The sequence below is a fragment of the Pseudorca crassidens genome, chromosome 11 (genome assembly GCF_039906515.1).
Source record: "Pseudorca crassidens isolate mPseCra1 chromosome 11, mPseCra1.hap1, whole genome shotgun sequence".
In the NCBI taxonomy this organism is placed as follows: Eukaryota; Metazoa; Chordata; class Mammalia; order Artiodactyla; family Delphinidae; genus Pseudorca; species Pseudorca crassidens.
Window position 1 is genome coordinate 20375087 of NC_090306.1, and position 27780 is coordinate 20402866.

The 27780-nt window shown below is 39.6% G+C and overlaps 1 long non-coding RNA gene across 3 annotated transcripts in view; it reads left to right on the top strand.

Moving 5' to 3' along the window:
- Positions 1 to 27780, top strand: part of LOC137201726 (uncharacterized) — a 151522-nt gene that overhangs the window by 21282 nt on the left and 102460 nt on the right. The window contains exon 3 of one of the 3 annotated variants that reach the window (XR_010932293.1): positions 2406 to 2654. The exons of the other annotated variants lie outside the window; for them this stretch is intronic. This is a non-coding gene — a long non-coding RNA (uncharacterized lncRNA). Of the gene's footprint in view, positions 1 to 2405; positions 2655 to 27780 lie in introns of those variants that run through there. 3 annotated transcript variants of the gene reach the window in all.

Sequence of the window (27780 nt, forward strand, 5' to 3'; positions counted from 1 at the left end):
CTAAAGATGCTTAGATATCCACTATGCGGTACTGTGTCTCCAGGGGAATCAATAGCTGTGGAAAGTGATTGTGAGGAAGCATGTCTTAAAGAAATTGAGCAAAAGCTATGGTTTCTGGAATAGAGAATGAAGGGAGAGTGATGTAAAATTCAGCCTTGTGAGGTAGGCTTGGAGCATGAAGGCCTTTGAGTCACCTGGGAGATTTAGAATTTTGTTCTAAGAGTAGTGAAAAGCCATAGAAAGATTTGAACCAGGAGAATCACTTAAATAGAATAAACTAGAATAACTGACTGCTGTCAGGAGAATGGAAGCAAACTCTGGTAGTTAAGATTTTTGTTCATCTAGCACACTTCTTGCCCTCCACTTCTGGTAACAGTACACCGCTCCTTGTTTTTGTTTTTTCTTTTTTTTGGCTGCATGTGGCTTGTGGGATTTTAGTTCCCCGACCAGAGATCGAACCCAGGCCCCCTGTAGTGGAAGAAAGGAGTCTTAACCACTGGACTGCCAGGGAAGTCCCAGCACCCCTCTGCTTGTGGAAACCCCCTTCCATGTGATTTGGGTAAGGTTTGACTCCCTCATCCCCCATCACAGGGATGGGCACATAATTTATCTAAATGTAACTAATCAGAGTTTCCTGTTCTCTTGGCCTCAGGGTTTGGTTCAGCAGTGGGCAATGACCCAAGTCAGACTAATTAACATCCTCTCCAGGACGTCTGCTCAAATTCTCAGGAAAGGGATAAACCCTGTCTCTCTGGGATTGTCAGCTGTAAGGATCAGGTCAGATCAATAGGGAAAAGATCAGTAATCTTTTCTATCATTTGGAGAGAGCCATCTGAGACCAAAACCAACCTAGAGGGAAGCATATCTAAGAGATGGAGAGAAAGATGGATTCCTGAATAAATTAGGCAAATCTATAGATCTAATCATGACTAGTTCATTTCCTCTTGGTTATGTGATGCAATGAATATACTTCCTTTTAAAAAAAGTAATCTAGGGCTTCCCTGGTGGCGCAGTGGTTGAGAGTCCGCCTGCCGATGCGGGGGACGCGGGTTTGTGCCCCGGTCCGGGAAGATCCCACATGCCGCAGAGCGGCTGGGCCCGTGAGCCATGGCTGCCGAGCCTGTGCGTCCGGAGCCTGTGCTCCGCAGCGGGAGAGGCCACAACAGTGAGAGGCCCGTGTACCGCAAAAAAATAAAAATAAAAAAAGTAATCTAGTTTGAATAGAATGTCTGTCATTTGCAATCAGAGTCCAGACCAATACTGGAAGTAAGAGTAGATGCAGGGAGATGGATTCAGTAGGTAGTAGTGATATAGGTGAGAGATGATGATTGGACTAGTGTGGTCATAATAGAGATGGAGAGAAGCCAACACACTTGGAATCTGTTTAGGAGATACAATTGGAAGGATTGAACAATTGATTAGATGGGGGGGTGAAGGGAAAAGGGGAGTGTCAAAAATATTGGCTGGTTCTCTACCTTGCATATCTGAGGATGCCATTCACTAAGGCAGGAAACACCCAAGTAAGGATAGTTTTGGGCTAGTGGTGAAAGGAAGTTTTTAGTTCAGTTTTGCTCATGTTGAGTTTAGTGTTCCTGAAAGACATGTGTCTGTTAATGGCACTATCATTTCTGCTAATAAGTGAGACTTAAAACTATTACCTTCTTTGACTTAACTCTCACTATCATTTCTGAAAATTCAGGAAGACCTTAAGGTCTACATTTTAAAAAATCAATTTTTTTGAAGCATAGTTTACCAAAAAAATTGCATACATTATATATGTACCGTACAATGAGTTGTGATAAATGCTCATATCTATATAACCATCAACACAATGAAGATACATTTCCGGGCTTCCCTGGTGGTGCAGTGGTTGAGAGTCCGCCTGCCGATGCAGGGGACACGGGTTCGTGCCCCGGTCCGGGAGGATCCCACATGCCACGGAGCAGCTGGCCACGGAGCAGCTGGCACCGTGAGCCATGGCCGCTGAGCCTGCGCGTCCGGAGCCTGTGCTCCGCAACGGGAGAGGCCACAACAGTGAGAGGCCCGCGTACCGCAAAAAAAAAAAAAAAAAAAAAGATACATTTCCATCACCCAAAAATTTCCTTTGTGCTCCTTCCAAATGTATCACCTGCTCCCCCCGACCCTTGGTCCCAGGCAAACGCCAGTCTTCTTTTTATCACTAGATTAAATTTGCCTTTCCTGAAGTCTTTCATATAGATGGAACTGTGGAGTATGTACTCTTTTATGTCTGGATCCTCTTACGTAGCATAATGTTTTTCGAGATTCACCAATTTTATTGTTGAATTATTCCACTGTATGGATATACCATGATTTGTTTCTTTGTTTGTTTGTTTGTTTTTTTGCAGTATGCGGGCCTCTCACTGTTGTGGCCTCTCCCCTTGCAGAGCACAGGCTCCGGACGCGCAGGCTCAGTGGCCATGGCTCACGGGCCCAGCCGCTCCGCGGCATGTGGGATCCTCCCGGACCGGGGCACGAACCCGTGTGTCCTGCATCGGCAGGCGGACTCCCAACCACTGCGCCACCAGGGAAGCCCCCCATGATTTGTTAATTCACTCTCCTGTTAATGAATGAATATCTGAATTGTTTCTAGTTTTGGGCTTTTAGAAATAAAGGTGCTATATACTTGCCACGCACAGGTCTTTGTGTGAACACAGTTTTTATTTTTCTTGAGTAAATCCCTAAGATTTGCATTGCTGGGTCATATGGTAAGAGTATGTTTGTCTAACGTTATAAGAAATTGCTAGTGTTTTCCAAATGGCTACTCCTCCGGCGATTTATGAGAGGCCCAGTTGCTTCCACATTCTTGTCCATACTTGATATTGTTATTCTTTCTAATTTTAGCTATCTTAGTGCATGTGTAGTGGTATTTCATTGTGGTTTAATTTGCATTTTCCTGATGATTAATGATGAGCATTTTGCTATTTTTTTATTTGCCGTTATTAAATGAGGTGCTTATTTGCTATTTGTAGGTATACTTTGGAGAAGTGTCTATTCAAATTCTTTATTTTTAAAAAATACTTTTTTATTTTGAAATAATTATAGGCTCATAGGAAGTTGCAAAAATAGTACAATGAGTCTGATGTACACTTCTCCCAGCTTTCCAATAGTGACATGTTATGTAGCTTGTAGTACAGTATCAACACCAGGAAATTTACATTGGTATTACTGTTAACAGACTTTATTCAGCTTTATCTTTAATAAACCTGCATTTTGTTGGTATGTGGATGTGTGTGTGTGTTCCATGCATTTTTATCCTACGCAAAGATTTGTGCAGTTACTACAACAATCAAGATACAGAATTGTTCTATTACCACAAAATGACTCTCTCATGCATACCCCATCACACAATCCATCCCATCCTTTGTCCCTATCCTTTAGTACCAGTGTTTGTTTTCTATCGCTATGATTTTATCACTTTGAGAATAAATAGAATCATATAGTATGCCTCCTTTTGAGACTGGCGTTTTCACTCAGCACAATTCCCTTGAGATTTACTCACATTGTTGTGTCTATCAGTAGTTTGTTCCTTTTTATTGCTGTGTAGTATTCCATCGTATGATAGACGTATCAGAGTTTTAACACTTACTCGTTGAAAGACATTTGAGTTGTTCTAGTTTTCGGCTATTTATAAAGTTGCTGTGAACATTCATGTACAGATTTTTATGTAAACACAGGTTTTTATTTTTTTTTGGATAAATGCTCAACAGTGCAATTTCTGGGTTGTATGGTAAAAGCATGTTTAATTTCACAAAAAGATGCCAAACTATTTCCCAGAATGGCAGTACCATTTTGCATTCCTGCTAGCAAGGTATAGGAAATCCAGTTTCTCTGCATTTTTGCCAGTATTTGGTATTGCCACTTTTCTTTCCTTCCTTCCTTCCTTCTTTCTTTTTTCTTTGTTTTAGCTGGTTTAATAGGTGTATAGTGATATTGCCTATGTTTTTAATTGGGTTGTCTTCTTATTATTGACTTAAAAGTATTCTTTATACATTCTGAATGTATGTCTTTTATGAAATATATGTTTTTCCAACACTTCTCCCAGTTTGTGGTTTGCCTATTTACTTTCTTAACATCTTTTAAAGAGCAAAGCCTTTTAATTTTGATGAAGTCCAATTAATCAATTTTAAAATTCTCTTTTTCATGATTTTTTCTGTCATATCTAAGAAATCTTTGCTTAACCCAGGGTCAAATAATATTCTCCTATGTTTTTCTTATACTCATATAGTCTTTGCTTTTATCCATAGGTCTGTGATCCATTTTGAGTTTATTTTGATATATGCTATGAAGTAAGGGTTGAGGTTTGCTTTCTTTTCATGTCGATATCCAGTTGTTTCAATGCCATTTGTTAAAGAGCTTATCCTTTCCATACATAATTACTTTGGAAACTTTGTCAAAAATTGACCATATATGTATAGGTCAGTTTCTGGACTTTCTATTCTGTTTCATTGATCTGTATGTTTATTCTTATGCCAATACCACACTGTCTTGATTACTCTAGCTTTAGAGTATGTCTTAAAATCATGTAGAAAAAGCAACTTTGTTGTTCTCTTCAAAATTGTCTTGGCCTATCTAGTTCCTTTGCATTTCTATATAAATCAGCTAGGATTTTAACTGAGACTGCATTAAATTTATTAATTAATTTGGGGAGACTTGACACCTCAGCGGTATTGTGTCTTCCACCCCATGAACATGATATGTCCCTCCATTTATTTAGGTCTTCTTTAATTTTTCTAAACAATATTATGTAGCAGTCTTTCACAATCTTTGTTAAGTTGATTCCTAAGTAGTTTATATTTCTTAATGCTGTTTTAAATATTATTTAAAAATATTAAGTTCCAAATCGTTCATTGCTAATATATAGCAGTTGATATTTTACATGTATTCTGTGACATTACTAAACTCCCATATGAATTCTAGTAGTTTTTTTTTTTTTTAGATTTCTTAAGATTTTCTACATGAGTAATCATACTGTCATAAAAACACTTCTCTTTACCTTTTCCTATCTGTAGACTTTTTGTTTCTTTTGCTTTCCTGATTGTATGGGCTAGGACATTCATACAATATTAGATAGGAGTGGTGAGAGCAGATGTCATTGCCTTTTTCCAGATCTATCTGCTGAATTTGGATTGCTATTACTTTATTAAAGAATTTTACACTAATGTTCATACGGCGTATTAGTTAGTAATTTCTTTTAATACTTTCGGTTTTGGTTTCGGGGTAATGCTGACCTTGTAAAATGAGTTGGGAAGTGCTCTCTCCTCCTCTGTTTTCTGAAAGACCTTAGGTAGGATTGATATTATTACTTCACCAGTAAAGCCATCTGGATCTGGCATTTTCTTTCTGGGAAGGCTTTCAATTATAAATTCAATTCCTAGATTAGAGTTATACCTACTCAGATTTTCTGTTTCATTTTGAGCCAGTTTTGGTAATATGAGTCTTTCAAGGAATTTGTCCATTTCATATAAGTTGTTTATTGTCAAAAGTTTTGTGTCATTTTCCTATTACCTTTTTAATGCCTGTACGCTATGTAGTGAGTGCTGTCTTGTTTCTGATACAGTTAATTTCTGTATTCTCTGTTACTTTCCTGATCGACTGAGCAAGAGGTTCATAAAATTTATTTTTCTTTTCAAATACCATATTTTCCCAATTTGTAGTCTCTATTTCATTGGCTTTCCCTATTGTTTATTTTCTATTTTATTGATTTGATTTTTCCTCTCGTTTCCTTTTACTATAGTTTTAATTGATATTCTTTTTCTTGCTTCATAAGGTTGGAGCTTACAACATTGTCTTGGACCTTTCTTCTGTTCTATAAATTTAAAGTTATGTATTTCCCTCCAAGCACTGCACTGTTGGCATCACACGATTAAAAAAAATCGAAATATAATTCATGTACCCTAGAATTTACTCTTTTGAGGCATGTACAGTAAATCGGTAGTTTTTCGTATATTTACAAGGTTGTACAACCCTCACCACAGTCTAATTCCAGAATATTTCATCACACCAAGAAGAATCCCTATACCAATTAGCAGTCACTTTCGATCCCACCTTTCCTCCAGCCACTGGCAACCATTAATCAATTGGACAACATTTTGTTTACTGTTCATCAGTTGATGTACATTTTGATTGTATCCTCTTTTTGGCTTTTATGAATATTGCTTCTCTGAACATTCGTGTACAAGTTTTTGTTTGAACATGTTTTCAGTGCTCCTGGGTATATACCCAGGAGTGGAATTGCTGAGTCCTATGATAACTCTATGTTTAGCTTCTTGAGGAGCCACCAACCTGCTTTCCACAGTGCCTGCACCATTTTGCATTTCCACCAGCTCAATTTATCCACATTCTCTCTAAATTTGTTATTTACATTTTTTATTATAGCCATCCTAGTGTGTATGAAGTGATATCACATTGTGGTTTTTTGTTTGTTTGTTTTTGTTTTTCAGGTCATCTTTATTTTTACTGATTTTCTGTGTTCTTTCAATTGTGTGTTCACATTGTGGTTTTGATTTTCATTTCCCTAATGACTGATGTTGACTGTCTTCTCTCTTACTCAAGGGGTAGTCAGCCTTTTTCTTCAATGCAGGCCTTCAATTGATTGGGTGAGGCCCAACCACACTGGGGAGGATAGTTTGCTTTACTCAGTCTACTGATTTAAATGGTAATCTCATCAAAAACACCCTCATGCAAACACCCAGAGTAATGTTTGGCCAAATATATGGGCACCCTGTGACTCAGTCAAGGTGACATTTAAAATTAGCCATCATAAAAAAAAAAAAAAAAATCTTAAAAATGCAAAAAATCCATGACTAACAAATACCAAAAATTTAAATAAAAGAAGGATCAGTAAAAATAAATAAATAAATAAAATTAGCCATCATGCCCACCTTCAAGATTTGGCAGGGGGGGTGGGGTGTTAACCTCCACCTCCTGGCTTGGGGAGTGTCTATAGATTTTTGAAATTCTTCTGTAAGGAAGATTTGCCACTTTTTCCCCATTGAGTAGGTCTTTGTTCCTCACAACCAACCAAATGTGCCCTAAAACAGAAGGCCTAAAAGCCATGAAGGAGATAAATGTTCCTTTGGTATGATGTTTTAGATTAAATAATAGAATATTATTTAAATCTAGAATATTTTAGGTTTAAACAATAGAAATTAAAAAAAAAATCCAGATCCTTCCCTCATATCCTACAGAATTTAGTGTCTTTCTGGTGACATTTGGTGAACCAGACCTCCCACAATGGTATGGTTCCTCTCAGTTTATCAGATATTTACTGAGTAGCTATTATGTGCCAGGAATGATGCTTAGACTGAGAATATGATGACAAGAAGTCCTGTATTCAAAGAATTATAATCCAGTGAGTCAAGCACAGGTGTAGAGATAGAAAATTTGGGTTGAGTCCTGCTTTATCACCTACTCTGACCTTAGGCAGGCAGGTTAAAAATTCTTTGAATGTCAGCTTCCTCATTTTTCAAAAGAACATAATGGTAGTGATGATAATGATGATAATAATAATAATAATAATAATAATAATACCTGGTTCACAGGGTTGTTGTAGTAACTAAATAAAACAGTATTTGTGAGGAAAAAGTTTTTAGATTGCTTCTCAAATGCTGTTGTTCTCAATAACAACAATAGGCAAGACAGGCAAAATAGATGTCATTATCTCCAACTTTTGTAGCTTTGGCATAATGATTAAGTATCTTGTGCAGAATCACACAGCCAGTTATGTGCGCTGCTCACTTCAGAACACAGGTCTTTGCATTCTGTTGTTTCCACCCCACTGCACTGCAAGAATCTGATGCATTCCTATGTATAAGGGCAGCCTGTCTATTTTTTAAATTATTCTGGAACACATTTAAAAATCCATAATGTGAGATTAAAAAAAAAGAAAAAACTTCTGGTTTGCATTTATCTTGGCAGCTTGGAGAAAACATATTTTTCTGGGCATGTTTGGAAATGGATGATCGTTTTTGATTCTTAGCCATAGCCTCCAGGCTTTCCTTGGGACACTTTCAGAGATTATCTTTGGGATTCAGGAAAGCATAATGTCATTTTATTTTTCAAATCCTCAGGGTGTTAGGAGTTTTGCGTCTTATTTTTCCAGACTGCCCTTTCGTTGTAGCTATTATTTTTTAAATCTAATATTCATAATTCATTTTGTTGAAGAAGAGATTTCATTTTATGCCAATAAATATGTATGAATATTGGAAGATGAAAAAAAAATGCCTGAGCTCTGAGTGCTGGCAAGAATTATAGGGCATGGTATAGTGAAATAGAATGTGGGGATTAAGTCACTGTGCTCCTCTGTATAAACCACATGATTGAGAAGAGAATGGGAATCATCTTCTGCTGAAATTCCTCTTGGAAATACCTTCAAAAGCATATTGGAAAAAGATAATTAAATTAAAAGGACACAGTTTATTTTATTTGTAGAATCATAATCCTTCATGGGAGATCTGGGTAAATAGACTTCAGAATTTTGGCTTTGTTCAAGATTCCTTGACACATTTGGTGGTTTGAAAAAATAATTTAAATTCACTATCTGAAAATTAGAACAACTACAGTTCATAACACTGTACTTGGAACTTGGGAGTTAATTATATTAATGGCTGGCATTTAATATATGATGACTATGTGTCAGACCATATGCTAAGCATTTAACTAGCTATTAACTCATTTAATCCTCTCCACACTTCGGGAAGTAAGTATAATTATTGTTTCTATTTTACAGATAAGAAAACTGTAGTAGGAAATTTTCAGTGTATTATAATCATCTGTTTACATATTGGTCCGTTCCTCTGGACCTGAGGGTAGGCATTGAACCCTCATACTATTCATCTCCCATGCTTAGCACAGACTGTGCTTCATAGGCAGTCAATAAATATGATCTAATCTATGCTTCAGGAAGCCACTGAGCATACGATGGATTGAAGTTCATTGTTTAGGCAAAATCCAATAAGAATTTATATTTGGATGAAGAAAGTAGAAAAAGAAATGTAGAGATGTGAAAAGGTAAATAGTAAGTGATATAAGATTTTAAGTAAAGGCAGCATTATAAGCTATCTCTAAAAGAGCTGTTTGGGACTATGTTAATGGGTTAAAGACCATGTACAGGCTTACCTTGTTTTATTGTGCTTTCCCTTATTGTACTTTGCAGTTATACATTTTTTTAAAAATTGAAGGTTTGTGGCAACCCTGCATTGACCAAGTTCATCAGTGCCATTTTTTCCACCAGCATTTGCTCACTTTGTGTCTCTGTGACACATTTTGGTAATTCTTGCAATATTTTAAGCTTTTCATTATTATTATGTTTGTTATGGTGATCTGTGATCGTGATCTTTGATGTTACTGTTGTAATTGTTTTTGGGAGCCGCAAGCGGCGCCGATATAAGATGGTGAACTTGAGAAATGTGTGTGTTCTGACTGCTCCATGGACAGGCCACTCCCCCATCTCTTTCCCTCTCCTTGGACCCCCCATTCCCAGAGATACAACGGTATCGAAATCAGGCCAATTAACAATCGTACAATGGCTTCTAAGTGTTCAAGTAAAAGGAAGTGTCACACATCTTTCACTTTAAATCAAAAGCTGGAAATGATTATGCTTAGTGAGGAAGGCTTGTTGAAAGCCAAGATAGGCTGAAAGCTAGGCCTCTTGTACTAAACAGTTAGCCAAGTTGTGAATACAAAGGAAAAGTTCTTCAAGGAAATTAAAAGTGAACACACAGATAATAAGAAAGCAAAACAGCCTTATTGCTGATATGGAGAAAGTTTTAGCGGTCTGGATAGATCAAGCCAGCCACACATTCCCTTAAGCCAAAGCCTCATCCACAGCAAGGCCCTAACTCTCTTCAATTCTGTGAAGGCTGAGAGAGGTGAGGAAGCTTCAAAAGAAAAGTTTAAAGCTGCCAGAGTTTGGTTCATGAGGCTTAAGGAAAGAAGTCATCTCCATAACATACAAGTGTAAGGTGAAGCAGCAAGTATTGGCATAGAAACAGCAGCAGGTTATCCCGAAGATATGCCTAAGATAATTAATGAAGGTGGCTACACTAAACAATAGATTTTCAATGTAGATGAAATAACCTTATATTGGAAGAAGATGCCATCTAGGACTTTCGTAGCTGGAGAGGAGAAGTCAATGCCTGGATTCAAAGCTTCAAAGGACAGGTTGACCCTCTTGTTAGGGGCTAAAGCAGCTGGTGACTTTAAGCTGAAGCCAGTGCTCATTTACCATTTTGAAAAGACCCTTCACAATTATGCTAAATCTACTCCGCCTGTGCTCTATCAATGGAAGAACAAATCCTGGATGACAGCACATCTGTCGACAACATGGTTTACCGAATATTTTTAGCCCACTGTTGAGACCTACTGCCCAGATAAAAAAAGATTCCTTTCAGTATATTACTGCTCATTTACAAGCAACTGGTCATCCAAGAAGAGCTCTGATTTTCATGCCTGCTAACACAACCTTCATTTTAGGGCCTATGGAACAAGGATTAATTTTGCCTTTCAAGTCTTATAATTTAAGAAATATATTCTGTAAGGTTACTGTTGCCATAGATAGTGATTCCTTTGGTGGATCTGGGCAAAGTAAACTGAAAACCATCTGGAAAGTATTCACCATTCCAAATGCCACCAAGAACATTTGTGATTCATGGGAACAGGTCAAAATATCAACATTTATAGGAGTTTGGAAGAAGTTGATTCCAACCTTCATGGATGACTTTGAGAGGTTCAAGACTTCAGTAGAGGAAATAACTGCAGATGTGATGGAAATAACAAGAGAACTAAAATTAGAAGTGGAGCCTGACTGTTAGCATTTGCCTTATGTATTGAGGTTCTCCTATGTTGGGTACATAAATACTTACAATTGTTGTATATTCTTCTTGGATCGATCCCTTGATCATTACATAGTGTCCTTCTTTGCCTCTTGTAATAGTCTTTATTTTAAAGTCTATTTTGTCTGATATGAGAATTGCTACTCCAGCTTTCTTTTGATTTCCATTTGCATGGAATATCTTTTTCCATCCCATCACTTTCAGTCTGTATGTGTCCCTAGGTCTGAAGTGGGTCTCTTGTAGACAGCACATACACGAGTCTTGTTTTTGTATCCATTCAGCCAGTCTATGTCTTTCGGTTGGAGCATTTAATTAATTTACATTTAAGGTAATTATCGATCTGTATGTTCCTATTACCATTTTCTTAATTGCTTTGGGTTTGTTATTGTAAGTCTTTTCCTTCTCTTGTGTTTCCTGCCTAGAGAAGTTCCTTTAGCATTTGTTGTAAAGCTGGTTTGTTGGTGGTGAATTTTTGTAGCTTTTACTTGTCTGTAAAGGTTTCAATTTCTCTGTCAAATCTGAATGAGATCCCTGCTGGGTAGAGTTATCTTGGTTGTATGTTTTTCCCTTTCATCACTTTAAATATGTCCTGCCACTCCCTTCTGGCTTGCAGAGTTTCTGCTGAAAGATCAGCTGTTAACCTTATGGGGATTCCCTTGTATGTTATTTGTTGCTTTTCCCTTGCTGCTTTTAATATTTTTTCTTTGTATTTAATTTTTCATAGTTTGATTAATATGTGTCTTGGCATGTTTCTCCTTGGATTTATCCTGCATGGGACTCTCTGCGCTTCCTGGACTTGATTGACTATTTCCTTTCCTATATTTGGGAAGTTTTCAACTATAAGCTCTTCAAATATTTTCTCAGTCCCTTTCTTTTTCCCTTCTTCTTCTGGGACCCCTATAATTTGAATGTTGGTGCATTTAATGTTGTCCCAGAGGTCTCTGAGATTGTCCTCAATTCTTTTCACTTTTTTTTCTTTATTCTGCTCTGCGGTAGTTATTTCCACTATTTTATCTTCCAGGTCACTTATCCGTTCTTCTGCCTCAGTTATTCTGCTATTGATTCCTTTTAAAGAATTTTAAATTTCATTTATTGTATTGTTCATCATTGTTTGCTTGCTCTTTAGTTCTTCTAGGTTCATGTTAAACATTTCTTGTATTTTCCCCATTCTATTTCCAAGATTTTGGATCATCTTTACTATCGTTACTCTGAATTCTTTTTCAGGTAGACTGCCTATTTCCTCTTCATTTGTTTGGTCTGGTGGGTTTTTGCTTTGCTCCTTCATCTGCTCTGTATTTCTCTGTCTTCTCATTTTGCTTAACTTACTGTGTTTGGGGTTTCCTTTTTGCAGGCTGCAGGTTCGTAGTTCCCCTTGTTTTTGGTGTCTGCCCCCAGTGGGTAAGGTTGGTTCAGTGGGTTGTGTAGGCTTCCTGGTGGAGGGGACTGGTGCCTGTGTTCTGGTGGATGAGGCTGGATCTTGTCTTTCTGGTGGGCAGGACCATGTCCGGTAGTGTGTTTTGGGGTGTCTGTGAACTTAGTATGATTTTAGGCAGCCTCTCTGCTAATGGGCGGGGTTGTGTTCCTGTCTTGCTAGTTGTTTGGCATGGGATGTCCAGCACTGGAGCTTGCTGGCTGTTGAGTGGAGCTGGATTTTAGCGTTGAGATAGAGATCTCTGGGAGAGCTCTTGCCGATTGATATTACATGTGGCTGGGAGGTCTCTGGTGGACCAATATCCTGAACTCGGCTCTCCCACCTCAGAGGCTCAGGCCTGACACCTGGCCGGAGCACCAAGACCCTGTCAGTCACGGCTCAGAAGAGAAGGGAGAAAAAAAGGAAGAAAAAAATAAAATAAAGTTATTAAAATAAAAAAGAAGAGAGCAACCAAACCAATAAAGAAATCTACCAATGATAACAAGCGCTAAAAACTATACTAAGATAAACATAAAAATCAGTAACTAGTCAGTCGCATACAGCAAACCCCAAGACTTCAGTTGCTCCCAAAGTCCACCGCCTCAATTTTGGGATGATTCTATTCAGGTATTCCAGAGATGCAGGGTACATCACGTTGATTGTGGAGATTTAATCTGCTGCTCCTGAGGCTGCTGGGAGAAATTTCCCTTTCTCTTCTTTGTTCACACAGCTCCCGGGTTCAGCTTTGGATTTGGCCCCGCCTCTGTGTGTAGGTCGCCCTCTGGCGTCTGTTCTTCGCCCAGATAGGAGGGGTTAAAGGAGCCGCTGATTCGGGGGCTCTGGCTCACTCAGGCCAGGGGGAGGGAGGGGTACGGATGAGGGGCGAGCCTGCGGCGGCAGAGGCCGGCGTGACGTTGCACCAGCCTGAGGCGCGCCGTGTGTTCTCCCGGGGAAGTTGTCCCTGGATCACGGGACCCTGGCAGTGGCGGGCTGCACAGGCTCCTGGGAGGGGAGGTGTGGATAGTGACCTGTGCTCGCACACAGGCTTCTTGGTGGCGGCAGCAGCAGCCTTAGCGTCTCATGCCCGTCTCTGGGGTCCGCGCTGATAGCCGTGGCTTGCGCCCGTCCCTGGAGCTCATTTAGGCGGTGCTCCGAATCCCCTCTCCTTGTGCACCCTGAAACAATGGTCTCTTGCCTCTTTGGCAGCTCCAGACTTTTTCCCGGACTCCCTCCTGGCTAGCTGTGCTGCACTCGTCCCCTTCATGCTGTGTTCACGCCGCCAACCCCAGTCCTCTCCCTGGGATCCGACCTCCGAAGCCCGAGCCTCAGCTCCCAGCCCCGCCCGCCCCGGCGGGTGAGCAGACAAGCCTCTCGGGCTGGTGAGTGCCGGTTGGCACCGATCCTCTGTGCGGGCATCTCTCCGCTTTGCCTTCTGCACCCCTGTTGCTGTGTTCTCCTCCGCGGCTCTGAAGCTTCCTCCGCGGCTCTGAAGCTTCCCCCGCCGCCACCCGTAGTCTGCGCCCGCAAAGGGGCTTCCTAGTGTGTGGAAACCTTTGCTCCTTCACGGCTCCCTCCCAGAGGTGCAGGTCCTGTCCCTATTCTTTTGTCTCTGTTTATTCTTTTTTCTTTTGCCCTACCCAGCTACGTGGGGAGTTTCTTGCCTTTTGGGAGGTCTGAGGTCTTCTGCCAGCATTCAGTAGGTGTTCTGTAGGAGTTGTTCCACATGTAGATGTATTTCTGATGTATTTGTGGGGAGGAAGGTGATCACCACATCTTACTCCTCCACCATCTTGAAGGTCCTTCCTCTCATGGTTTTTAATGAGAAATATGAAGTGAGTTGGATCATCATTCCCCTATATTTCAGGTACCATTTTTCTCTGGCTGCTTTCAGGATATTTTCTTTGTCTTTTGTTTTTAGCAGTTTGTCTATGGTATTATCTGGGTATGGATTTTTTTGAGTTTATTCTGTTTGAGGTTCAGTGAGCTTCTTGAATCTGCAAGTTTATCTTTTGCCAAATTTGGGTATTTTAAAACCATTTATTTCTTTAATTATTTTTCTGCATGATTCCTTTTGTTCTCCTTTGGAGACTCCAATGACATAAAGATTAGACCTTTTGGTATTGTCCCATAGGTCCTTTAGGTTCTGCTTATACAAAAACTTCTAAAATCCCTATTGTTCAGATTGGATACTTTTTACTGATATCTTGAAGTTTGTTAGTGAGCCCATCCAGTAAGTTTTTTATTTCAGTTATTGTACTTTTCCAGTTCTAACCTTTTCTTTTGGCTCTTTTTTTATACCTTCTATTTCTCTCCTGAGACTTTCTATTTTTTCATCTGTTTCAAGCGTTTTCGCATTTACTGATTAGAGAATGATTTTAATAACCATCTTAAAATCTTGGTCCAATTTCAACATTTTTGTTCTTGGATGTTGATTGTCTTTTCCCTTGAGAAATGTCAAGATTTTACTGATTCTTTATATGTTGAATAATTCTGGATTTGATCCTGGGCATTTTGAATATTATGTTATGGGATTTTAGATTTTGTTTAAACCGGTGTAGTACGCAACTGAACAGTTTAGGTTTAGCTTACAAGTTCTTAGCCTGCCTCCTTTTGTCTGTGACTCCAACATCAATGCAGTTTTCAAAGCCTTTGCTGTGCTACTTGTGTCTGTCTCATGTGTGTAACACCCAGTGAGCAGTCTGGGTATTAGGCAGTGGTCCATCTTGTAGATCAGTTCTTAATGCTGTTTATTTAGGGTCAGGTCCATATATGCAGAACTCAGAGATGAGCCCAGGAGTTCATACATAGTTTTGTTTGTTTGTTTGTTTGTTTGTTTGTGGTATGTGGGCCTCTCACTGTTGTGACCTCTCCCGTTGCAGAGCACAGGCTCCGGACGCGCAGGCTCAGCGGCCATGGCTCATGGGCCCAGCCACTCTGCGGCATGTGGGATCTTCCCGGACTGGGGCACGAACCTGTGTCCCCTGCATCGGCAGGCGGACTCTCAACCACTGCGCCACCAGGGAAGCCCCATACATAGTTTTAAGGCATTGCTTTCTGGAACTTCCTTCTGTCTATTATTCCCCCCAGGGAAATCTTTCCTGCTCTTAGGCATCCCCTTCCTGATCTTCTAACTAGAAAGCCATGGCTCTCATTTCCCTGGTGTCTTATGCACTTCCCACAACTGTGTCTGCTACTGGGACCAAGTAGTGAGAGATCAGAGAGAAAAGAACAAAATTGGGGGCTTCCCTGGTGGTGCAGTGGTTGAGAGTCCGCCTGCCGATGCAGGGGACGCGGGTTCGTGCCCCGGTCTGGGAGGATCCCACATGCCGCGGAGCGGCCGGGCCCGTGGGCCATGGCCGCTGAGCCTGCGCGTCCAGAACCTGTGCTCCGCAGCGGGAGAGGCCACAACAGTGAGACAACAGTGAGAGGCCCGCGTACCGCAAAAAAAAAAAAAAAAAAAAAAAAAAGAACAACATTGGATTCCCCTTACACTCTTGGATCAGTGGTTCCTCTGGTCAGAGACAAGGGTTTCCTCTCTCTAAGTTTTAGGCATTTGTTCTGCTATTGTTGCCTCTGTGTCACTGTAGGATTACCCAGGGGCTGGGGCAAGAGAGGGAAAGAAAAACCCAGAGGATTTCCCTCGATCTTTCTGATCCATAAGAGGCCATTTTCCTGCTGCTTGGACAAGAAAGAGAGGACTTTTTTGGGAGCACTTTCCATCTGCTCTGGTATATAATTCTGGATTTTAGGTTGCCTTTGAGTCCAGGCTGGGAGAAACTAGATTTCAGGAAGACAGAAACTCACCCCCAGTTTAGTGGCTCTCAGATATCTGTTTGTCTTTACCAATCTACCGCTACCATTTCCTTTTCAAAGTCCTCCATATATCCTTTCCAAGGGGCTTAGTTGCATTCAGTGGGAGAGAGAGGGTGGGGTATGTTATCTCCATTTCATTTGGAACTCAGAGAGCTCTTCTTTGCTCTGAATTACTTCAACATAATATTTCTTAAGATTAAGGACTTTCTCTTATGTGACTACCTTATAATAATCAGAATCAATAAACTTAACATGTCCATAATACTGCTATCTAACCAAAGTCCATATTCAAATTTTATCAGTTGCCCTAATAATTTCCTTTATAGTTATTCTTTTCCCTGGCTAAAGATCTATCCAAAGAGCATGCATTGTATTTAGTTGTCATGTCTCTTTATTTTCCTTTAATCTGACTCAGTTCTTTAGTCTTTCTTTGCCTTTTATGGCCTTGATATTTTAAAGATACAGACCAATTATTTTATAGGATATCTTTAAGTTTGTGTTTGATGTTTCCTCATGATTAGACTCGGTTATGTATTGTTGGCAGAAGTACCACATGAGATGTTTTGTTCTTCTTAATGTATATTACAGGGGGTACATGATGTCTATTTGGACCATTATTGGGTTGTTATCTTTGATCACTCAGGTAAGGAGTTGCTTAACAGTTTTCTCTACTGTAAAGTTAGTATTTTGTGAATATTTTTAGGGGTTGGAGTTTGAATATGATTACAAGGTTAGAAGGAAAACTCTAGACTAGTGCTGTCCTATAGAACACTCTGTAATGATGGAACGTTCAATTCTGCACTGTCCAATAGGTAGCCATTTGAAATGTGGCTAGTGCAACTGAGAAAATTTAAGGGGTAACACTTGAAGTTGAAAGTTTCCAGAGAAACTACCAGTTCCTAAAGAGTTTTTTCATACCCTGGTTTCCTGAAATGCTCTGAGAAGAAAAGAGTTGCAAGGTCAAATAAATTAGGGGTCAATCTTCAGAGCATATTTGGTGAAACACAGTACAATATGCAGCCATCTTGTAATGGCAGCGTATAGTATTTTTTCATTTGTCCTAGTGCTAGGTGTAGGCGAAATTGTCAGCTAATTACTTTGTGAGTCCTCCCAAAACTTCTTAAGTGGTTTTTATAAATTAATTACTGAAAAGTACAGCCAAGTCGATGGTAATGATGGGGTTTACACCTGGGCCAGTCATCTGACTCCAAAAGCTGAGGTATTTCTAGTACATCAGCAATGGTCATGGAGAAAATGTTACTGAAGTTCAGGTTGCCTCATGAGACTTTGTCTGAAGTCTCATGATATAGGCAAGAGTGCTTCGAACATTTATTTCTAGTACTTGGATTCCATTTTATCAATGCAGACCCAGGAAATGTTTAGCATTCATGGAATGTGGTCATCTCAGTCTTTCTAAGGGAATTAATATTAATATTAATGGCCCTTATCAATGCACAGCGTAGCTATCTGAGGATGTGTTTCTTTCTATTTAAGTAAATGAAATCTCAGAACAGATTGCCTTAGTGAAAGTCATTCAGAGCATCAGAGCAAATATTCTCATGCAAATATATAGTTATCACAAAAGGGTCTAAGTGTCTGTCAAAATCACACACATAATTAGTTACTGAAGGGAGCATAGGATAGTTGGAAGGTGTGAGGAAAGGAGGCTTGGAGCAGAGAGAAAGGAGAACAATTTGCAGAGACAAAGAACTGTTGAGCCAGAGACTAGAGCCAGCAATTGGGTGGTTTGAATTAGAGGAGAGTAAGCTATGTACAGTGTCTTCTTTCTCTTCCTTCAGCTGTAGTTCCTTTGGGAAGCTCTTTGCTGAGCCTGGGTTGGAGAAATTTCATTCTCATAACGGTAACTGTTGTTTTGACTGGCTCACGCCAGCAGTTGAGAGCTGTAGTTTGAAGAATTCTCAAGCAAAGGGATTTTGTCTAGTTGATGAGCTCAGAATTCAGATAAGATCTTGAAAGTGGTAACAAGAGTCATTTGTTGTGTGAAGCTGTAATTCTTGAAGGTAATTGGGTTTAAAAGCATAAGTATTTCAGAGATTGATTTCATCCTCAATAAAAGTAGATTTTACTTTCTTTTAAGGTACACATTGGAAGTTGTGACCCAGAAATGCCCCTCTAAGACATTACAGATGGCTATTTTCATGTGCTGTTTGGCATATGTTCAGGGAAACCACAAGGGAAAATTGGCTTTGAAATGCTTGTGCTGTAAGGTATATGCTGCGATACTTTGTAAAGACTCATTTTCTTGCCAAATATAACATTCAGTTACCAACTGGAAGTGTAAAAGTTCATATTTTCATGAAAATCTTAGCAGTGAGTTTGAACATAAACAATTAAGCAATGCTTAATTATGTTTCATTTTTTCCATTCTTCAGTGCCTACTTTACCACTAGAGGGCATTGTTGGCAGGGATATCAAGAGAAAGTAAAACAAAGAATTTTGTCTTTTTTTTTTTTTGAGATTTTTTTCAGTTTTCATTTCAGCCAGTTAATAATAATGTACATTCAAAGCATACTTTATTTGTTATCTTTTTCTTCTGTTTTGCATCCCAAATACTTAACTTTTAGCCTTTTTTTGGTGCATTAATTTAATAAAAAACAAATTGTGAAATTTTTTTCAGGTTTCTAACAAATTCTAAATCTAGATCTGTTATTTTTTTCTCCTCAAATGTTATATATTCTTGCAGATCTTCTTTTGGTATATCATTGTACAGTTAGGGACTCATTCTTATTTTTTACTTGCTAAACGGTTGAAAGAATTCCATTTTCCATATCATACCTTTCCTGATATTTGTCAGAGGATCAGGGGCCTATTTATAACAGGCAAAGTCTCTTTTACACACAGATGTTGAAACCTAAAAATGATAAGAGAAGTTCTTTCCATTTGGGGACAATTGTATAATTTATTGGAAGTTCTTCATGTGCAAAGTTTGCCTCTAGAATTCATTGTATTAGACACGGTCCTTTAGTTGCCAGTAATAGAAACCAAATCAGTCATGCTTATGCAAAAAATAGGGGGTGATGGTAATTTATTGTCAGGAAACAGAGATGTCTTATGGACTGTGGCCAATACAAGAACTGGAAGCTAGAGATCAATCAGGATACTCTCAGTGTCTTGTGTCTGCTGCTGTCTATGTCATTACTTTATTCTGTTCTCTCTGTATATCACTATTCTCTACCTCTTGCATCTCCATGGCAAAGTATGTCAATAGAGTGAGTGAAAATGACAAAAGGTCTCTTGCTTCTCAAGAAGAGGCGGTTCTAGCATTCTGTGAAGCTGACTCCCTCGGGGTGGTGCAATACTGAAGTGATGAGTGGATTCCATGGTCATGGGCTCACTCCCACATCTTCTTCATGGTGAAGTAGATCTCCTGGTTGGATGCCTTGTGTGGGTTTCCAGGCCTGTGGTTGAGATGCTGCATAGGCCCCTGAGTGTGGTGCTGGCTGAGGCTCTGGAATGTGTGTGTATCCCTGTGAGGACGAATGGCTGGCCTTTCCAGGATGTAGGGGTTCCACGTAGTCAACTTACTACTAAGTGGCTGGTTGACTTCCTTGAGGAATAATGCCGTATTGGGGGTTCAGTATTGGTCTCTGTTGCTGACAAGTTGGATATTCAAAGGCAGCAGTAGCTAGATTGGTCTCGGTAAGTGGGGTCCATGCTCTTGGGCTCACACATAACTTCTGTTTCTACCACCATGTTTGCTCTGTTTGTGTGTCTATCCTGCTCGCTCTGGGTGACTGATGACAAAGACTGGCTAATGTCAAGTGACTATTCATTTTGTCTCCTTGGTTGTTCAGGGCTTTTTCTGTGGTAGATGCTTTCTGGTCAGTATTCACATATAATACACAAGTTTTCACACTTCATGCTGTCACCTATATGTCTATCCACAAGACTCCTTGTTTCTCATCTTCCAGTTCTTTTCCTTCCAGTTCCCTAGCCAGACAGTCAGGCCATTGGATGCTGCCCAGGGATTTATATATATCCTCACCTTGGATCACTTCTCCTTTCACCCAAAGCCAACGAGCAATTGTACTGTTCACAGGTCTACCATTGAGAAGAATCTCCTCTCTGTTGTCTTTCCAGGTGTAGCACAGAGGTACTGAAGTTTTAGTTTGCATTAGAATTATCTGGACAGCTATGCAAACCATAGATTGCTGGGCTCAACCCCCAGAGTTTCTGATGAAGTAGGTCTGCAATAGGAACCAATACTTGACATTTCTAACAAGTTTCTAGGTGATACTTCTGGTCTGGGGACTGTATTTTGAAAGCCACTGCTCTAGAGATTATAAAATGCATAATCTACACTTATTACAGTCTATAAGTAGCATTTTACCACTTCATGAACAATATAAAAAGCTTTTATCTCTAAAACTGCCCTTACTTATGACTACTCTTTTTGCTTTTATTGTCATGTATTTTACTTCAACCTATGTTATAAACTCTACCACATGTTATTTTTTAAATTATTTGTGTTGTTTTAAATAGTCACTAGTCTTCTAAAAAGTTTTAAACGAATTAATCTTTTACATTTATCCATATGTTTATCCTCTCTGGAGCTTTTCATTCTTTTTAAAAATTTCATGCTTCCATTTGTAATCATTTCCTTTCATTCTGAAGGACTCCTTTTAGAATGTTTTGTAGATCTGCTGGCAAAAATGTTCCTCAGCTTTGCTTTGCTTGAAAATGTCTTTATTTAACCTTTACTTCTGAAAGATATTTTCACTGGGTAAAGAGCTCTAGGTTGGCAGTTTTCCTTCTTTTTTTTTCCTAGCACTTTGAAGATGTCATTTAATTGTCTCTTGGCTTCCACCATTCGTATAATTGTTCCCTTGATGACATCTTTTTTTTTCCTCTGGCTACTTTTAAAATTTCCTTTTATATTCAGTCTTGAGCAGTTAATCATGATGTTTTTAGGAGTTTTTTCTTTGTATTTATCTTATTTGGGGTTCACTGAGCTTCTTGTATCTGTGGTGATGTCTTTCATCAGTTTTGGAAAATCCAGAGACATTATCTCTTTAAATATTCCTTCTCTCCATTCTTTTTTTCCTCTTCCAGAACTCCAGAACACAGGTTAGACCATTTAACAGTCTTTTTCTTTTTTAAAATTATTTTTCTTATCTGTGCTTCAGTCTGAATAATTTATTTTGAGTTGTCTTTGAATTCACTGACTCATTCCATGAAATCCTAATTTTGTACACTGTATAGTCCTAGAAAGTTCATTTAGTTCTTTTTAGAGATTCCATTTCTCTGCGTAAATTCTTCATATTTTCAGCCACTTTGTCCATCTTTTCCTTTATTTAACATGTTTATAATAGTTTTTTTAGCTTGCTTCTTTTTTTTTAAATTAATTTATTTATTTAAGGCTGTGTTGGGTCTTCGTTTCTGTGCGAGGGCTTTCTCTAGTTGTGGCAAGCGGGGGCCACTCTTCATCGAGGTGTGCGGGCCTCTCACTATCGCTGCCTCTCTTGTTCTCTGCGGAGCACAGGCTCCAGATGCGCAGGCTCAGTAATTGTGACTCACGGGCCCAGTTGCTCCGCGGCATGTGGGATCTTCCCAGACCAGGGCTCGAACCCGTGTCCCCTGCATTGGCAGGCAGATTCTCAACCACTGCGTCACCAGGGAAGCCCCTAGCCCCTAATTTTTTTTATTGGAGTATAGTTGATTTACAGTGTTGTGTTAGTTTCTGCTGTACAGCAAAGTGAATCAGCCATACATACACTTATATCTACTCTCAGTTCCAACATCTGGGTCATCTCTAGTTTTACTTCTATTATTTTCTTGATTAAAAGTTACTTTTTCCTACTTCTTTGCATGTCCTTTTTTATTGTTAATTTTTAAAATTTTATTCGGGACGTTGTATTAAAAACCTGTAGATATTGACGTAACTGTGTTTCTTTTCAGGTAGGGCACATTTTCCTTTACCAGGCAGCAAGGTTGAGGGACTAATCACTTCAATTCCATCAGGAATTGAGTTGGGATGGGAATGGGTTACAGCTTTAGGTTGCTTTGGTTCTCATCTGGCTTGAAATGTGTTGAGAATGAGACCTGTCCTGTTTTTAGTACAGCTGCTCTCCCCGATCTGACTTGGAGATTTAATCACTCACGCAATGGGGAGCTCTCTCTACCTTTCCAGCCTAGTGCCCCAGCTTCCCAAGCTGCCCAGCATTCATCAAAAGTCTCAAGGGCAAAGACTGACTGGTGGGGAGAGCTGCTTATTCTTTTGTGGATTCCTCTAGGCTCAAATATATCACTCATGCTACTGTGGCTGTTACAGACGCTGTTAGATTTTCCTTTCCCTTGCAAGAAGAATCCCTTTTCTCATGGCAAGCTCAATTATCTACCTATCTCAAGCTTAGCAGATGCTACTAGGGAGGAAAAGGTTCTTCCCTGTCTGGAAGTTAATTCCTTTAGACTTTTTGGCATCCATCTTTTCTTCTTTTCAGTTTATCCATTTTCCCCCTACAGTGAGAACTATAATTTTCTATAGACTTTTACATCATAACCTGAAATAGAACTCATCTAAATTGTTTGTAAGCCCTATGAAAACCATGCAAATTAGATATTATCACCTTTATTGGAAGGTGAATATCACCTTAAAGATTAAGATGAAGCTTAGAATGGACCACTTGCCTGACATTATCCTATTTGAAAGGACAGAATCCAAATTCCACTGCAGGTTGAACTTGCCATGCCTCCAAAGCTAGTGCCACCTCCCTTCCCCACCCTGCACTTTACTCCTTTCACTATAAAGGCACTGCTGTAAGGAGGCTCAGGAAAAAAAAAGTGTTCTGTGGTCGAATTAATCTAAGAAATGCTGCAGGCTATCTTCCCCTCTTTAAGATTCATGATATCCACCAGCATGTTAAAGTCCTACAGTAAATAACTTGTTTAATACAATGTTTTCTAAACTTGTTTGACTTCAGGACTTTCCCCCACCTCAGCAAATAATAGCGGTATCACTCCACAGAACTAGAGTTGTGTGGAGTACATTTTGCACAGGACAGCACTAGATTATTGTCTCCTGATTCTGCTGGTTATGTCTTCCAAAAAGGTCATTTAGGCATTATTTTATAATAATTCACCAAAGCATTTGATGAAGACCGCAGCACTAAATTTTATTAATTTAATTATTTCCTATGGAAGAAATACACATTTAACTGAATGTTTAGAATAAATCTGTTTTAAGCCGTGCCTTTACAAAAAAAAAAAGGTAAATATGAGAGAACAAAGTTAGCATAATAAATTATATTGTTTTATTTAAAATATATTATCTTACATGAAGCAAGTTGCTCTACCCTTATCAATAATGAATCATTCTGCAACATATAGAAATGGTACTTTAGAAATATTTTATGTCAGAAGAACAAGGAACTTCAACGCCTGAGAAACTTACAGCTGTCCAGACAGAGGTCATAAAAACAGAAGTATTTTCTCCATTAGGTAGATTCACTGGATATCACTATCTTGCATTAATATCTTTACCTGGATTTCACTGTAAAGGTTAAAATAAAACTTATACAATATGTATGTTGCAGGAAATATGTTAGAGTGTATTAATTTGGTTAAGACTCATGATATAAAATTTCTCGTGAACTAAAAATCAAATTGATTTCCACTGGATCTTCTGGAATTTCTACCAGATTCCAGGGTCAATGAATGTCCGCGTTGTTCTTTGAGACAGGAGTCCTTTACGTGGTTTAAAAGCATCATTGGCCATGATCTGCTGGGTGAGAAAGCTCAGTGTATTAGACTCAGATGCACCAGGCAGTTACTATGTCCAGGACATGATGATATGTTCCCTGACCCTGAATACCAAATGTTTACTGAGAAACAGGTGGCTACCCTTGACCAAAAAATCCACACTTCATTCATCTTCCCACTGTTACGTGAATAAATGCTGATCAGTGGTTCCTGTTACAGGGACTATAGAAACATGACTTTTACAGAAGAATAGTGACCCCTGACATACTGAATTTCAGCTTAATCAATTATAATCTCTTGGCCAATCTTGTTTTATGTATGTTTCCTCCCATTTTGCACTATCTCCAATCCCTCCACCACTAAGTGGATTATTTTAAGGCAAATACTAGACATTGCACTTCAGAATGATTCTCTAGGACTTTCTGTTTCCTGTACATTACTCTTTTTTTTTTTTGTGGTACGCGGGCCTCTCACTGTTGTGACCTCTCCCGTTGCGGAGCACAGGCTCCGGACGCGCAGGCTCAGCGGCCATGGCTCACGGGCCCAGCCGCTCCGCGGCACGTGGGATCTTCCCGGACCGGGGCACGAACCCGTGTCCCCTGCATCGGCAGGCGGACTCTCAACCACTGTGCCACCAGGGAAGCCCTGTACGTTACATTTTTTTAGAAAAATTAAACCTTTTATTTTGGAAGCATTTTAGATTTATCTTCTATTCTAGGATCTTATCCAAGGCACTGCATTACGCTTAGTTATCATGTGTCCTTAGACTCCTCTTGACTGCAGCAGTTTCTCAAATTTTCCCTGTTTTTTTTTTAAATACTGGTCAAAGTTTTTTTTTTTTTTAATTTATTTATTTTTGGCTGTGTTGGGTCTTCGTTTCTGTGCGAGGACTTTCTCTAGGCATGGCGAGTGGGGGCCACTCTTCATCGCGGTGCGCGGGCCTCTCACTGTTGCGGCCTCTCTTGCTGTGGAGCACCGGCTCCAGACGCGCAGGCTCAGTAGTTGTGGCTCACGGGCTTAGTTGCTCCGCGGCATGTGGTATCTTCCCAGACCAGGACTCGAACCCGTGTCCCCTGCATTGGCAGGCAGATCCTCAACCACTGCCCCACCAGGGATGCCCTGGTCAAAGTATTTTTGTAGAATATTCCTTAATTGGGAATTGTCTGATGTTTTTCTCAAAAGTAGACTGGGACCATGGAATTTGGGGAAGAAAACTACAGAGGTGAAGCGCCCTTCTCATCACATCATATCACTGGTGTATACTTTTAAAACCACGTATCACGATAGAGGTTAACCTTGATCACCTGGCTAATATACTGCTGTCAATTTCCTTCACTGTAAAGCTACACTTCCCCCGCTATTTCCATACTGTACTCTTTGAAAGGACGACATTCTGTGCAGTCTACATAATGAGGGGAATTATGTTCCACCTTCTTGAAGGGAAATATCTACGTAGATTGTTTGGAATTTGGCTGGGAGGTTTGTCCATTCTCTCCTATTTACTTAGTTATTCAATCATTTATTTATAGCAGTATGTACTCATAGGTATGTCTTATATCTTGAGTTATAATCCCATACTAACTTATTTATTTGTTGCTCCAATTGTTCCAATTTTAGCCACTGGGAGCTCTTTCAGTAGGTTCCTGTGTCCCTTTGACATATAGCTATCACTGTGGGTTTTTTTAATGTGATTGACTGTTTTTTGAGCACTTCCTTACTATGCTTTAGGCCCATATTGTGTCTTTCCAGCCCCAGTCCTAGAATCAGTCATTTCTGGCTCCTTTGTTGGGGAATGGCACTAGAACTGGGTGCTAGATGTGCTCATCACTACTGGGGTGTCACTGCTTCCAGGTTCTCTCAGTTGACAGAGCAAAGAAATACGCCTGTGTATGCACATATCAATAAGTATTTCTATATGTAACCATCTGTATATATAATAAGCTAAAAATGAATTCATAGTGATGTCTCCAACTCTAATTCAATACCACATAAACCCATTCAAGCTTTTTCCCCTTTGTAATCTCCCTCCATCAGTGAGAAGCCTGGCTCTTGCCATCTGCCATCCATTTATATGGTAATTTAATTCCTGTATACATGTATAATGGTTTCCAAAATGTTAACCCAACCTCCATGGAAACAACTTTATCAACTAAAATATAGTTCTTATGTATAATTTCTTTCATCTTCAGTCTTAACAGTCTTCATTCATTTCCAAAGTTATTTAGGTCAGCACCTTATTTCCCCACCCCTCTAAGGATTTATAAAATCCAAAAGAGCACAAAACTATAATAACAGAGTAAAAGCAACCCATAGGCCATTTCACCCCCCTAAAATTAACAATAATTCCTTAATATTATTAAATACTTAGTCCATGTTCATTTTTTCTGTTATCTCATAAATGTTTTATTTTAGTATTGGCTTGAGTCCCAAATATAAACAAGTTTCACCCATTGAATTTGGCTGATACAACTGTTAATTTTCTCTTAATCTGTAGGTTTTCTGCTCTCCTTTCTACCTTGCCATTTATTTATTTATTTGTTTGTGGTACGCGGGCTTCTCACTGTTGTACCCTCTCCCGTTGCGGAGCACAGGCTCCGGACGCGCAGGCTCAGCGGCCATGGCTCACGGGCCCAGCCGCTCCGTGGCATGTGGGATCTTCCCGGACCGGGGCACGAACCCGTGTCCCCTGCATCGGCAGGCGGACTCTCAACCACTGCGCCACCAGGGAAGCCCGCCATTTATTTTTTGAAGATATGCTTCGTTTGCATTTCTTCCTATAGAATTTTCTTCCTACGGAAATTCTGTCCTATAGAATTTTCCATTTGCTGGATTTTGCTGATATTTAATATCTTACTTCTTTCTCTGTATTTCCTATAATCCAGTATTTCTGTAGTCTGTATTTCTTGTAATCTTGTATTTAGATCTAGAAGCCTAAGCAGATTTGATGGGAGGAGGAAGAGGACACTAATATTTCATAGGCAGAGTTGTGTACTTAGGACATTCCATCTAGAAGCACATAGTGTCTACACATCTCTCTTTTTGTGGTGTTAAGAATGATCAATGCGTTAAGATATTGTTAATCTGTTATAAAGTTCATCATCAGCCTTTTACCTAATCATTTTAGCAACCACTGATGATGGTTACTTAGATCTAGTATTTCATCAGGGTTTAGAAGTCAAATCTGATGTATTCAGTTTATAAGTGCCAAGAGGAACTAATATTTAACTACCCATTCTCTGCAAGAAAAATATGGTATTAGAGTCTGGATTAATTGTGATAAGGTGAGAATGATGGCATATAAGAGTGACATTTGGTTTTACTGCATTGTTCTAACAGTATAACTTGAGAGCTGAGTTGGAGAGCTGGGAAACACGGAGTAATGATATACTTCTTCTTTCTAGGAATGCTAACTGATTTTCCCAATGTCTCTTAGCTAGTGAGTGGTAAGGCTGGAAACAGAATATAGGTCTCTGGACTATGGATTCAGTGTCCTTTCCACCTAACCCTGATGCCATCCTGCTTTTGTGTGCTCTTCAGCACTGGGTCAGCAGACACAATAACATCATTTATTTGGCAATATGGAAAGATATAGGATTTCCCTATTTTAAGACAGAGGAAAGCTTGCTTTATTAGTAATCAGTTTTGCTTCACAGAGAGAAGAGGTGGTCTATAACTCTTGGTAAGAAGAAAGACTCTGTTCTGGCTGGGGGCGGGGGTTGTCACTGGATGGCTCCTTGCTGATTTGATCACCCAGGGTGAATGGTTAGTGAAGCACTTATTTATTTATTCTTAACCCCGACTAAGAAAAAATGGTGACTGAAGAACAGAACTGAATGTTTGACCTTTACAGAATAAAGGCATTCCACATATTGTCTTGGCATTTTGCATTGTTTCTATCCTTTTCTGTGCTAGCCCCTGTACCTCTGGAGCTGAGAAGACTGTGATTTACATCTCCACACTCCCTTTCCAGCAGAGGTTTGGATT